Genomic DNA, 14062 nt, shown 5'->3' with positions numbered 1-14062 from the left:
TCTTTTTTTAAAAGCTAAAAAAGCCTCTGGCCAGCTTAGTGGGTCAGGAGCTCTTTCTCAAGGACCTGGGAGCCGCCTTTTTTGAAAGAACATCTGGGGAAACAGCGCCTCCTATCGCCTCCGGTCGGAGCTGCACTTGGCCATCACTTGGCCACAAGTTGCAGAATGACCTACTTCCAGCCATAAAGGTAGATGTTTGTGCCCCAGAGGAAGCCCGTTAGTTAGCACAGATAGTGCTGGCCCCAAGGACCAGGTGAAGTTAGAATGAACCCTATGTGACAGATGGTGCTGTCGACGGACTAGTTATCGTTCATCTTGGGGTTGTGTGTGGGATGGAATGTTCTGCCTGGCTGTGTAAGGTGGTGGGATTCCTCCTGTCTCTGCCTGGGGTGTGCATGCCGTTCTGCTTTAATGCATTCTCCATCACAAATCTGTTTTGTTTCTCCACTACCTTCGTGGAGAGGTTTCCTGGGTGGTGAGATTTAGGTTTTAATTCCACTCGCCCAGCAACACGCTCTGTTTAAAATCCTGCCATGGCTCCCTGCTGCCCCTAGAAAAAGTCCTCAGGTCCATAAATGGCCCTGCAAAGGGTTGTGTGATGTGGGCCCCACCTTACTTTCTGACCCCAGCTGACACCTCAAACTCCCCATCCAACACATACGTTAGCCAAAACCTCATCATGGCAGGTGCATCTCATCACACCTGTCTCAGCCCAAACCTTACCAACAACCCCCCCCAAGTCTTTCTCCATTCTTTATCACTCACCCTGCTTTGTGTCTCCAAACACTTGTTATCATCTGTCTTTATCTCGATCTGTTAATCTATTTACAGCCTGTGTCAACCCATTAAAATGAAAGCAGTGACCTTTGTCCATTGTATTCACTGTATCTCCCTGAGGCTAAAACAGCGACCAATGCATAGTAGGTGCTCACTAAATATTTAATGCATGAATGTAAATGGTGGCATTGGGGTTTCTTGCTCCAAATCCCCCCTTCTTCCTGCCATCTTCTCATCTGAAGTCACCTGACTTTAGATGACTAGGAGCCCACGGGCGTCACTGGGGTTGAAACAGCCTGGAAGCTGAAACCGTATTAACCCTAAAGATAGCATCTGGGTCAAAGACTTTGTGTTCCTTGTCTTTCCTGAGCTGAAGCCCCATAGACATCGTTCCCCACCCCCACCCCAGGCCAGAGGCAGGAGGAAGGAGACAGCCTTAGCTGGTCTCCAGCCCTCTTTCTCTCCTTCAGTGCCATCCCCCTGCAGCCCTATGAGTTAGTCTCATGAGCCCATTCACAGATTAGGAAACTGAGGTGAGGAAGTCCCGTGCCTTGGTCTCATGTCACTGCGCCTGTCACAGTCCAGCATCCCTGGAGCACCTCCTCTTTCCTAATACCACGGAAATGTCACCCGTGGTGACATTTTGAGTGGTTCCTCCAAATGCTTATGTGAAGGGCTATTGAGACATATGGAAGCTTCCAGTTCAGAGAAGACATGGCCCGGGTTTCCAAGGACTTGACCTATTTCATTCCAGAGGGGAGATTTAGAGCAGATAGGTAAAACTCTGGATTCTCTTTCTCCTTCCTCTTCCTCTCCTTCCCACCCTCCTTTTCCTCTTCCTTTTTTCTATTATCATCATCAAACATGAACCTTGCAGTGTAACCTGTTTTAGTCCAAACGTCCCCAACCCAACCTGTTCTGGTCTAATCTTATTTCCAAATTGGATTTGAACTCAAAACAATTCAGGGTGGGGGGAGGGGGAAAAAAACCAACTTGATCTTGTCCCGACACCATGATTCAAACTACTATTTTTCTTTCTGCTGTTGTTCTTGGATGAAGGAATGGGCTAAAAACAATATTTGCCCAATTATGATTCAACCTTTACAAACAATTGCCATTGTCTCAAACATAAATGGCCAAGGATCGTCACAACTCATGTGTTACCGGGCGAAAGCAGGTGACATTTCCGGATTGCTCACGGCCATCCACACCGCACTAGACAGAGTGCACCAGGGGGCACCTGTCACCTCCTGATTCACAACACGGTAACCCCGTGAACAAATCATCCTTCCGTTCCACTGTTCAATCATTTCTAGTGTTTAGATTCTCAGATTTGGGAAAAAAAAAAAAAATCTGTCTGTTGTAGGCACAACTTCCAAACTGTAAACTTTTGTTGTTACAAAACAGAAAGGAAGAGTTGGTCTTCCACAAATATTTGTTCCGAATGCTGGAAGAAACACAAGGTCTGTGCTTTTGAGTAGCCTACAGCTGATTAGAGTGGTTTAGTCAGGATAGGCTAGGTTAGACTGAGGTAACGAGTCAGCTACAGAATATCTATGGTTAATGCGGCAGGGTGTTGTGGGGCCCTGCTCCCCAAAGCCAATCAGAGACCACTGCTAATGGAGACCCCATCTCTGGGGTTCATCCCAGAGGGGAAGGAGATCCAGAGGGTCACACAGCAGATCACCACACCTCTCATCACATTGGCCAGAACCACTTGCATGGCCCCACTGGTTGCAACAATACTGGGAAATACGGAGGAGCCTTGTTATTTGTGGACCAGAAAATATGTCTTCCATGTGGATGTTCCAGGACAGACAATAAACCCATGAATCAACAGACAAGGGAAATACCTGGGCAAGGGCAGTGTTGTGCAGATAAGGAAGAACCTGCTGACACTGAGAGGTGAGCATTCAAGGGGCTGACTGAGGAAAGGCGTGTCATGCACCCCTCATCACGGGCCACAGAGATCTAACCCTGATGGTGGTGGCTCCTGTATGCCCCCCCCCAGGTTGGCACTGCTGCCATCCCAGGCCATTGTCCCTCCCCGAACACCATCCCCAGGGCTCTATACACCATGACTGGGACTCTGCTCTCTGTCTCTGGCCATCTCTGAGAGCAGACAATGGGGAAACCCACCAAGCCACACTCCAGGGGTCTGGAGGGAGGGCAGATGGCAGCTGTGGGCACCTGTCTCCAGCTCTGCTTCTGGGGTCCCCTGGGCCCTGCCTTTTCCATGGGCCCCCATCACCCTCAGGCCAGCCCCTTCTCTGTTCCTGTTACCCCAGAGTTTCTCTACAGGCCCCTTGACTGGTGTGGACTAACCGTCAGGACCTTGGTAACCCTAGCAGGCACATTGTTGCCTCCAAGAAGTCTGTCCTCTCCGTCCTGGCTAACAAGATCTCCATATCATTCAGATGTTCACCTCCAAGAAAGGTCCCTTTGTCCCCAGCTCACTTATCACGTAGACAAGTATCACGTAGAGATACTTTTATCTCTACATGACAAGTATCACGTAGTTTAAACCAATAGTTCCTTGGAGTGCCTGGGTGGCTCAGTGGATTAAAGCCACTGCCTTCAGCTCAGGTCATGATCTCAGGGTCCTGAAATTCAGCCCCACATCGGGCTCTCTGCTCAGTGGGGAGCCGGCTTCCCCACCCCCTTCTCTCTCTGCCTGCCTCTCTGCCTACTTGTGATCTCTCTCTGTCAAATAAATTAAAAAAATCTTTAAAAAATAAATTAAAAAAGTGAATAGTTCCTCAACTTTGGTGGCATGTTAGCATATTATAATTTTAGAAAATTCTAAAAAAAATTAGTAATGCCTATAATCTTGAGCTTTAAAAAAAAATTTTAACTTTTTTTTTTTAAGAGCAGTTTGAGGTTTACAGCAAAATTGAATAGAAAGTACAGAGATTGCCCACACGCCTCTGTCTGCCACCCTGATACAGCCCTGATACACCCTATACCCCAGGTACATTTGTTATAATTGATGAACCTGTATGGACACATCATTATCATGGATCCTGCGCTTTTCTTTTTAAGATTTTATTTATTAATTTGACGGAGAGAGATCAAAAGTAGGCAGAGAAGCAGGTAGAGAGAGGAAGTGAAGCAGGCTCCCCATTGAGCAGAGAGCCTGATGCGGGGCTCAATCCTAGGACCCTGGGATCATGACCTGAGCAGAAGGCAGAGGCTTTAACCCACTAAGCCACCCAGGCACGATGATCCTAAGCTTTTGATTCATGTTCCAGGGAGAGGGGGGGAGACTAGACATTAAATATATATACTTTTTTCTTTTTTTAAGTTCTCCAAGTGATTCTCATATACTGCCTGGGTTGAGAGCCCCTGACATGAGCCAATGATGAAGTGTGTTTTCCCAGCCAGAGACGGATTAGGGATGACCGTGGGACCCAGTTGTGGGCAATAGGATCTGAGAGGAAGTCTACTGGGAGATTCTGGGAATGGTTCCTCCCCTGGTAACAGAAGCCCAGAAGGGAGGACTCCTCTTCTTAGAGGTGGGTGGGTCTGGATGTAACATTCGGAATAGTGCAGCCATCTTGTGACTATGAGGACAGTCCCACTGAGGCTCAGCAGACCTACCAAGAAGGGTATGGCAGAAGGATAGCAAACAACTTGGTCCTTCAGTATGGGGCTGATATAGATGCCCTGTCTTTAGAGTCTTTGTTCTGTGTGATAACAAACTGTTCTTTAAAAAAAAATGGGGGGGTGGCGCCTGGGTGGCTCAGTGCGTTAAGCCTCTGCCTTCTGCTCAGGTCATGATCTCAGGGTCCTGGGATCGAGCCCCGCATTGGGCTCTCTGCTCAGCAGGGAGCCTGCTTCCCCCTCTCTTTCCTTTTCTCTCTCTTTCTCTCTCTCTGCCTGCCTCTCTGCCTCCTTGTGGTTTCTGTCTGTCAAACAAATAAATAAAATCTTAGAAAAAAATTTTTTTTTAGAAGAGTGTTTTCAGTTATTTGCATGTGCAAGCATGGAGGGAATCAGCCATTTTCCCCACAACAGACTCCCATCTTCCCCTCCCCTCTGCTGGCGTCCACCTCTCATTCACACCTTGTTCCAGCATCTTCCAAGCAGGGCTGGCTTGTTCCCCTACCTGAGACTCCCGCTCGTGAATTCTGGCAATTCCTCCATCCCGGTCTCACTTCCCTGACCTTACAAGCAGATGCCAGCTGGACCTCCTGATTCTAAACACCTGTTGCCATCGGCCCCTCACTCAGGCCACTGCTGCCCCCAAGCTCTGGACTCTGAAACCAGCGGGAGAGATGGCCGAGGGCATCTGGAGGCAGGAGACGCTGGTGTTGGCCCCATCTTTGCCTCTTAGCTTTCTTTGGGACTGCATCAGCCTCATCAGAACAAGAAATAGAAAGTCCTGGCAGGTATTTTCAACAGAAGGAGATTCAGTAAAGGTCTCTGCAAAAACACAGGAGGACCTGGGAGCTCAGGGTCCAGGCTCGGTCTCCAGGAATGGCTCCCAGGGCACATGAGAACTGTCCAGCTCTCTGCCTTGGGAATCAGAGGTCACCTCTGCAACTCACAGCCATGGATTGGGAAGGGGAGCCACCCCCATAACTGCATCTGGACACCAATCAAATCAGTGAGTGAGTGCAAGGTGACAGGTGGAAAACCCCATGGGTCCACGCCCTTGCCTGTCAATCCAAGCTGCCAACACCTGCGCAGGTGTCCCTGAAGGACAGAATCTAATTTTTACCTGGAACCCTGGCTGCAAGGGAGTCTGGGAGTCAAGTTCCAGCTCTCTGGCCCCCTGTTAACAGAAAGCAGGCAAGGATGCTGAGAGCCAGCTGAACTTGGGGCAGATTCTTAAGCCCCTCAAGCCTGTTTCTTGATTTCCAAGGGAGTGTAATAGCAACACTGAGCTCTTCGGGTCAGCGTGAGGATGAAATGAGATAATGTAGTTAAAGCACTTGGCACCATGCCTTGTGAGGGGCTGATTACTTTCAGTTACTATTTTTGTTACTTTCTCCTGTGGTTCCCTGAGCCCAGGCAAAGCCCCTCACTCTGAAATAGGCACTGGAAGTCACTTGTGGGGTGGCATCTGCAGGGAGGTTCAAAGGCACGGCCTCGAGAGGGTGGCCTGGCAATGGCCGTGGACAACCTCATCCAGCCCCAGCCTCCCCTAGACACACTGCTTCAGGCCTCCCGCCTACTGCCAGGCCGGCCACTTTCACCTCTCCAGCCTGGGGTATGATATAACCTGCATCTTTTTACTTTGTTTACAGCAAAGCTTGAAAATACCAATTGGGTGTGGCTCAAAGTGCTTAATTCCTTAGAGGCTAAAAGGATTGTTTGGAGGCTCAGGGCAGCCACTTGGAAAGCAGCTGCCCAGGCTCACAGCCAGGTCCAGGAGGACAGGGAGGCACGGGCAGTCTCACCATCAGTCACTCCTTTCTGGGAGATCTGCCTGGGGGAGGGGGGCAGCCCCGGGGCCCTGGGATGCCGCTTCCAACCCCGATCACTGTCACGCCCTCGAGTCCCCTGCCTAGCCCCGAGGTCCTCCTCCATGATGGCAGCCCCCCTACCAAGTGATCTGGGAGCTCGCTCTAGGCGTCTGTCGCTTCTTCTGACTGGCATCAGCCTCTTAGCAAAGCCGGAGGACAGGGAAACAGAGAGGGAGGACAGCGGTGGATGGCCGGTGGGACGATGGTGTCACCTCTCCAGTGTGATCTAGGCTCTTAAATCGCCAAGACGGGGAGAAAGCTCACACCCTTGGTCCCCTCATGTGACAACAGTGCCACGCAGGTGCCAATCTTCCCAAATGACCGCCAGAGCCATCCCGGGAACGCTGCCCAGGCCCAGTCCCAGGGCATTACATCCACAGAACATCTTCCCTTTTGTGTCAGGACCAGACACGAGCTCACGTGTTCTCATGTGACCTTCTAGTAAATACATGTTCGTGCTGGTAGCTGTTTTTTGTTGTTGTTTTTTTTTGTTTGTTTGTTTGTTTGTTTGTTCTGTTTTGTTTTTTTGCTGGAGAAAGACAACAGCTCTCTGTGCCCCAAATCTCGTCGGTAGGAGTTTACGGGGTCGGGGACCAGACGAAATAGGAGTGATGACTTCTGCTCCAAACCCCGGCTCGGTGCCATGTAGGCTGGAGAGGCAGATGCAGAACCCACCAGCTCTTGCTTCCTCCCCGATCCTGGACCAAGGGGGGTCCGGTGCGAGTTAATCACTGCCCCCACCGCCCCCCTTCTTTTCTGTGGAACGGGTCTGGGCTCCCGACGCAGCAGGGCAAGGCGACCTGCCCAGGGGAGCCAAGGTGGAGGCTACAGCAATCTCGCTGCCCAGATGCAGTGGAAAGGGCTTGTCCTTTGGATACAATACAGATCCAGCCTGATGCCAGGGGATGGAGGCAAACGCTTTGTGTCTTTGGGCTTTACTGCTTTCCTCTATGATCTTACCCGTATCAGGAGTCAAGGACTAGAATTTTTTCTTTTTTTATTAAAGATATTATTTATTTATTTGACAGAGAGAGAGAGAGATCACATGTAGGCAGAGAGACAGGCAGAGAGAGAGAGAGGAAGTGAAGCAGGCTCCCCACAGAGCAGAGAGCCCGACGCAGGGCTCGATACCAGGACCCTGAGATCATGACCTGAGCCGAAGGCAGAGGCTTAATCCACTGAGCCACCCAGGTGCCCCAGGGACCAGAATTTGAGGAAGAAAAAAAGAAAAGAGACCCTAACATCTATTAAATGTTTACCATGTTCCGGGCATTTCGGTATCAACACGTTCTCTGAGGTTTCAATTTTTTGTATGTGTTTTGTTTTTAATCGTGGCAAAATATACATAATATAAAATTGAACACCTTAAACATTTGCAAGGGTTTCAGTGAGTCGTGTGAAGAATATTGTTGTTCTCCAGAACTTTTTTCATCATTCCAAACTGAACCTCTACCCCCAGTAAACAACAGCCCCTCACTTCCTCCGTCCCATCACCTCCCCCATCAAACCCTGGCAAACACCCTTCTCCTCTTCTGTCTCTACGGACCTCACTACTGTAGGTCTTCATATAAGCACCTCATAGAATCCCTTATTTATCTTTTTGAGACAGACTGACTGCACTCCACACAATGTTTGCTTAATGTTCCCAGGGTTCACGCGGTGCATGGCATGTGTCAGAATTTCCTTCCTCTTTAAGGATGAATGACTACCCATTGTGTGGATTTACCGCATTTTATTTATGCCTTCATCCTTCAGTGGATATCTGGGTTGTTTCCACCTTCTGGCTATTACAAGTAATCCTGTTACAAACATGGGCGTGCAAATCTGTTTGGGTCCCTGCTTCCCATTCTTTGCGGGGAGATGGGGGAGACACCCAGAGGTGGAATGGCTCGATTATGGGGTAATTCCATCAATGTCGTGTTTTGATACAAAGGAAGAACCAGCCAAAGAGAAGAAATGACTCGCCTGCTGAGAAAGGAGCAGAATCAGAATTTAACCTAATTTAACCAAGCTTTGTTTCCGCTTTCCTTTCTCACCCGTTAAGATACACTGAGGCGGATGGAAAATGGTAAGAGTTTATTTGAGTAGAAACTTATTCTACCCAGGCAGTGCCAAACCAGAGTGATTACAAGCATTCCACTGATAGAAGCCCCATGGGAGAGGCTTTATTTTTTTTAAGAGAGAAAGAGGCAGATGCAAATCAAGGACATTATTTGGCTGTAGCTTAAGCCTTTGCTTTATGTCGAAAAAAAGCCTCATTGACTGGGATTCGTTGTCCTTGGGTTTTGAGTTCTTAATCTTGAAGCATTTACAGGCTGAGTTCTGGGTTTACTTCAACAGGCGACTAATTCGTTTCATTAACACTCCCTTGAGCAAACAGTTGGGTTCAGCGAACTACCTCATGAAAGGGGTACAGGAGTGATGGAAAGTGGGGGTGAATCCTTTCCTCTCCGGCTGCCATGTGGTCTGATGGGTCAGGGAGGGTCCTGCTGGATGGTTTGGGAGCACCCTTGGCCCTTAGGCTTTGTGGTGGGCCTCCCCGGCAAGACCCACAGCCACACCCCATCGGACAGCGGGGACAATATGGCACAGAGGCTGGGGGTAGGGTGGGGAGCTGGCAGGCCCCCATAAGTCAGGTTGCAGGGAACAACCCTCCACTCAGATCACCTCAACTGAAAAAAATGGGATGGCAAGATACGGTGTCATCTCATAGGGAAAAGGAACAGCCAGGCCACACAGAGACTGGAAATGGGAAAATGTTTTAAAACAAAAGAGTGAATGGCCCACATCGTGGCCCTTTCCCTCTGGTGGTGACGGGGTGTCCCATCTCTGCCTCTCATGGGGTCTGCTATTCTCTTTTCTCCTGCCAAATCGGCTGCCTCCGCTGTCTTTGCCCCCAATGCCCGCTTTAGCGTGGGGGTTTCATACAGCTCTGCCCAGCCTGGCAGGGCCCAGCTTCCCCAAGATGCCACATCTCCGTTGGCCTCCTGGACCGGCTCAGGCCCAAGTGCAAAGTCCTGGGAGAGAGCATCTGACTGGCCCACCCTGATGGGGAGGCGATCACGGGGCACACAGGACCCTCCCCCCCCTTCCAGGCACTGTGTCCGGCCAGTGGGGACCCCTGAGCGGCTCCTCAGGGCATGGTCCTTGGTGGGAGGTGTCCACAAGCTGCCCTGCCCTTCTGCGTGACCGTGACCAGGGCGAGTGACTCTAGCAGGCATGTTATCCCCAGCTGGGTGCCCCCGGGCTCTGTAATCTGGTAATCCGGGCCATCTGCGCAAAGGCTGGGCTGAATTACCACTTGTTTTTAAATAAAGGCGGATTTATTCCCAGCATTTGGCCGCCTGGAGCCAGGGCCCAGCTTCCTGTTTGCGCTAGGGACAGGTCACGCTCCAGCGCCCAAGGCAGGTGCGCTGGCCGGGCCTCACTTTGACCTTGGAGAACCTCTTGCTTCAGGCCAGTCGCTCCCTGTCCATGGAAGACGGGTGGCCCATGGGAGGGATCCCTGCGCCCAAGCCTTCAGGTCCTGCTCCCTGAATGGGCCCTGCTGGTGGCTAGACAGATCCCATCTGGAGAGATCTCCAGGGCTCCCTCATCCAGCACAAATAGCTATCTCCTGGCCCTGAACTCCCCGTTCCCCAAAAAAACCCAGAGTCAGACTTCCTGGGAGCTCAGATCTCCCAGCCCACCCTGTGCCTTCCAAATCCTCCAGCACTCTCCCTCTCCTGGGGAGAAGGACATGGTGGGGAGCGAGGGGGACACCCAGGGGTTCCACACCCACATGAAGCCACGATCATCTCCACCCCAGCCTCCGGGCTGTCCCTTCTGGTGTCTCAGGATACCAAAGGTCTCATGACACTTCCGGGCTGACATTCTTGGGGCCTGCTCTCGGGGAAGCACCCCTCCCTGCATCCATAATAGGGGCCGCTCACCACCCCTTCTGCCCCCTACCCCCTGAGTCCCCACTGCTATTCCTGCTGGTCCTGGCTCCTGATTGGCTGGCCTGACCTGCCCCTACCTGTTTTCTCGCCATCCTTCGGGACCTCCAGCGCACCCACCTGTCTTGGTGGCAGTGACCTAGGGTTTGAATTAGGTTCAGCCTGGCCCAGTGTGGGACTTTGCTGGGTCTGAGCCATCTCAGAGCCTCAGCCTTGCACCGGGTATGGGGATAACCACCCTGAACCCACAGATGAGTGAGGTTGTGCCCCTTACACCTGTTGCATCTGGAACATTCCCTGACATGGACCTCTGTGGGTGGTTGTCTCCTCCCAAGGAAGCCCTGTACCCCTTCACTGTCACCTCTGCTTTCCTCTGCTCCTCCCACCCCCGCCCCAGGAAATCACAAATCTACTTTCTATCTGTGTGGCTTTGCCTCTAAATCATTCTTTTTTTTTTTTTTAAGATTTTATTTATTTGACAGAGAACACAAGTAGTAGAGAGGCAGGCAGAGAGAGAGAGAGAGAGAAGCAGGCTCTGCACTGAGCAGAGAGCCCGATGCGGGGCTCGATCCCAGAGTCCTGGGATCATGACCTGGGCCGAAGGCAGAGGCTTTAACCCGCTGAGCCACCCAGGCGCCCCGTGTGGCTTTGCCTCTAATGGCTATTTCCTGCAAGTGGGATCACATGCTTCGTGGTCTTTCGTGCCAGGCTTCTTCCACTTCTCATGTTTTCAAGCTCGTCCATGTGGTATGCGAGGTCCACGCTTCCTTCCTTTTTATGGCAAATAAAAGCCCATTGTCGCACAGCCCTGCTTTGTTCATCCCTGCGTCCGGTCGATGCACACTCGGGTGGTCCCCGCTTTTGGTGACTGTGACGCGCCCTACCATGGCATTCTTAAACTAAGCGACAAGGGGGAGGGTATTTTCCTCAGACCTCAGTAAATGCTACCCCTTAATTATGATTTGGTCTATCAGCTTTTAATAGACTTTATTATTATGATGATGATTATTATGGGAGCATGGAGCCCAACACCAGGCTTGAACTCACCATGCTGAGATCAAGACCCAAGCTGAGATCAAGACAGCAAAACAGTCAACCCACTGAACCCCCTGGACACCCCCGATAGACTTTATGTTTCAGAGTGCTTTTAGATTCATATAAAAATTATACAAAAAGTGGGGCGCCTGGGTGGCTCAGTCTGTTAAGTGACTGCCTTCGGCTCAGATCATGATCCCAGGGTCCTGGGATCGAGCCCCGCATCGGACTCCCTGCTAAGCAGGAAGTCTGCTTCTCCCTCTGCCTGCTGCTCTGCCTACTTGTACTCTCTGTCAAATAAATTAATTAATTTTAAAAATTGTACAGGAAGTATAGTTTTATTTCAACTCCCTTCTCTCCCCCTCCCCTACCCCCGCTTTTCCCCATTATTAATCCTTTGCAAGAGAATGGTGGTACATGAATTATAACTGACTAACGAGTATCGATATAGATTATTAATTGAAGTCCAGCATATACACCAGCGTTCAGTCTTGATGGTGTACGTTCTAGAGGTTTCAATTGATATGTAATAGCATGGACTCACCATTCTAGTATCGTACAGGATAGTTTTTCCACACAAAAAATTCTCCTTCCCAACCGTTCAGCCCTCCCTCTCCACCCACCTCGGTCCACCACCAATCCTTTTACTGTCCCCAGTCAATGTCGCATAATTGGAATCATTCAGTGTGCAGCCTTTCCAAATTGGTTTCTTTCACTCAACGACACACATTTCAGGGGCCTCCCTGTCTTTTTATGGCTGGAGAGCCCATTTCTCTCTAGGGCTGAATCATCGTCTTTATTCGTGTGGACTTTTTCCCAGTAGGAAATGCCCCCCGCCATCTTTGGGGTTTGGGGAACCTTGCCCTTGGCAGGTCTCACTAGGAACCTTGTTGTTCCTGCTGAGGCTCTCACAGCTTTGCCCCCCCACCTCACCTCCAGGCCTGGAAATGCCTTAAGTTTCTGTCAGGACCAGGCTCTGGGCGTTTCTGTGGGGAAGGCGCCCAGTGAAGCCTTGTGAGAGGAGGTCATGAAGGGTGAGGCCAGGAGGGGAGAGGTGCTGGGTGGACACAGAAAGAGAAGGAAGCAGCTACCTTGGGGGTGTGTGAGCGGCCTTGGGCATTTTGGTCAGGGAGATGTCTGTCACCACTCAGCTGACAGCCTGGGGACAGGCAGGAGGCAGACACCTGTCCTTTCCAACTGTCCTTTGTCCTGAAGCTGGATGTGGAGCTGAGGGACTGGAAGGCCAGAGTCACCATTCTCCCCAGTGGACAACTGGGAGTTTTTTCAGTCAAGGGGCAGTGAGGAGGGCGATCAGAGAGAGAAACTCTGGCTCCCCGGCCTGGGGATGTGGGGCTTAGGATAGCCAAAGGGCAAACAAAAGCGTCAGTCCTGGTGAAGTGTAACCAAGCGAAGAAAGAGGTTAACAGAGGCCCTGGCATCTGCTGTAGCACCCGGGGCAATCAGTTACCTGAGGGCAGACCCAGGCCCAGGCCCCCACCTCAGCCACCCCCCACAACATGGGCCTTCTTCTCCAAGTGCTGCTGGAGTCACTCTGTGCTGGCCTGTGGCAGGCGGGGAGCCTGAGACCTCCTGAGTTTTCTGGGCTGTGGGATTTGCCTAGGTCAGGGACTTCTGGTTGGTTCCAAACGTGCCTCCTTATCCCACGGCTGTAAGCTCTTCCCGACACACTCCAAATGCCTTGTGGTACAAGTGAGGCTCCGTGTAGGGGACCCACTACCCTGGGGAGGAGTAGGGAGGAGGCTCCCGTTCTTGACTGAAGCCTCTTTAACCTCAGGGTATGTTGGGGGGGGTCTTGCAATGACTCTCCCTTCGTCCTTACCCCACCTCCTACTAACACCAGGGTTTGTGGCTTGAGGTCCTTCTACCATGGGAGGGTTCTGACAGGCCCAGGGGGCCCCCTCACCAGGAGGGGGACCTCATCTGTATACCCCTGCTGGGCAGGGGCTGTGGGGAACAGGCGGATGGGGGAGGAGGGATGGGGCAGAAGGAGGGGAGCAAGTGTGCCTGTCTGTGGTGGGTCACAGATGCTGAGGGTCACCTGCCACTCTTTCCAGTTGGGAAACGGAATCTGTTTAGTCTGGGTAGGCCCTGTGGTCAGCTTGTGCCCAACAGACAGAAGTGACCCGTGTCAGCACCCCCGGCTGTGTCTTGACACGAAATTGGCTGCCTCTTGCACTCCTGGAATATTCTCTCTTCAAGCCAACCCTGCACGGTGAGCAGCCCAAGCAGCCCAGGGGACTCTGTGGAGGAAGACCCTGGTGGGCAGGGTGGCCCTCAGCACGCACCCCTGCCAGCCCCCGTGAACTGTCTGGCCCAGGCCTGCCCGCTGGTCTCACACCAGCTAATCCCAGCAGCCCAGTCTCAGCACACAGACGGTGGCTGATTTAAGACAATAAGTTTTTTTTGTGTTGGGGGGTGGATCCACTATGAAGGATTTCTTTCCACCTGCAGGGCATCCCATCTTTTGGGGGAGCCCACTGCCCCACTCCAGGTGGCCACAGCACCCCTACTCCCCACCTGTTCCTCTTCCCTTCCCGGCACCAGCACCGGCTGGCTCCTGCTCCGTCTTCCAAGCATTGGCTTCTGGGATGGAAGGTGTTTGCTGCTGAGTCATCTTGGGAGCTTGGAGTCCAAAGTTGCCCGGATTCTCTTTGTTTTCCAGGCTGGTTGCTCAGCTTTCTTCCGCCAATGATTACTTGCTGACCATTATCCCCATCCGGCTCCCCTCAGCCCCCCCCCCCACCCCTGCTCCTGCCCTCCTTCCTCCTCCCCCCTTTCTTGCTCTTCTGGCATGAATCTCAAGGGAGTTTCTACTGTTTC

The sequence above is a fragment of the Neovison vison genome, chromosome 5, assembly GCF_020171115.1.
Source record: "Neovison vison isolate M4711 chromosome 5, ASM_NN_V1, whole genome shotgun sequence".
Taxonomy (NCBI): domain Eukaryota; kingdom Metazoa; phylum Chordata; class Mammalia; order Carnivora; family Mustelidae; genus Neogale; species Neogale vison.
This window is presented reverse-complemented; position numbering follows the sequence as displayed.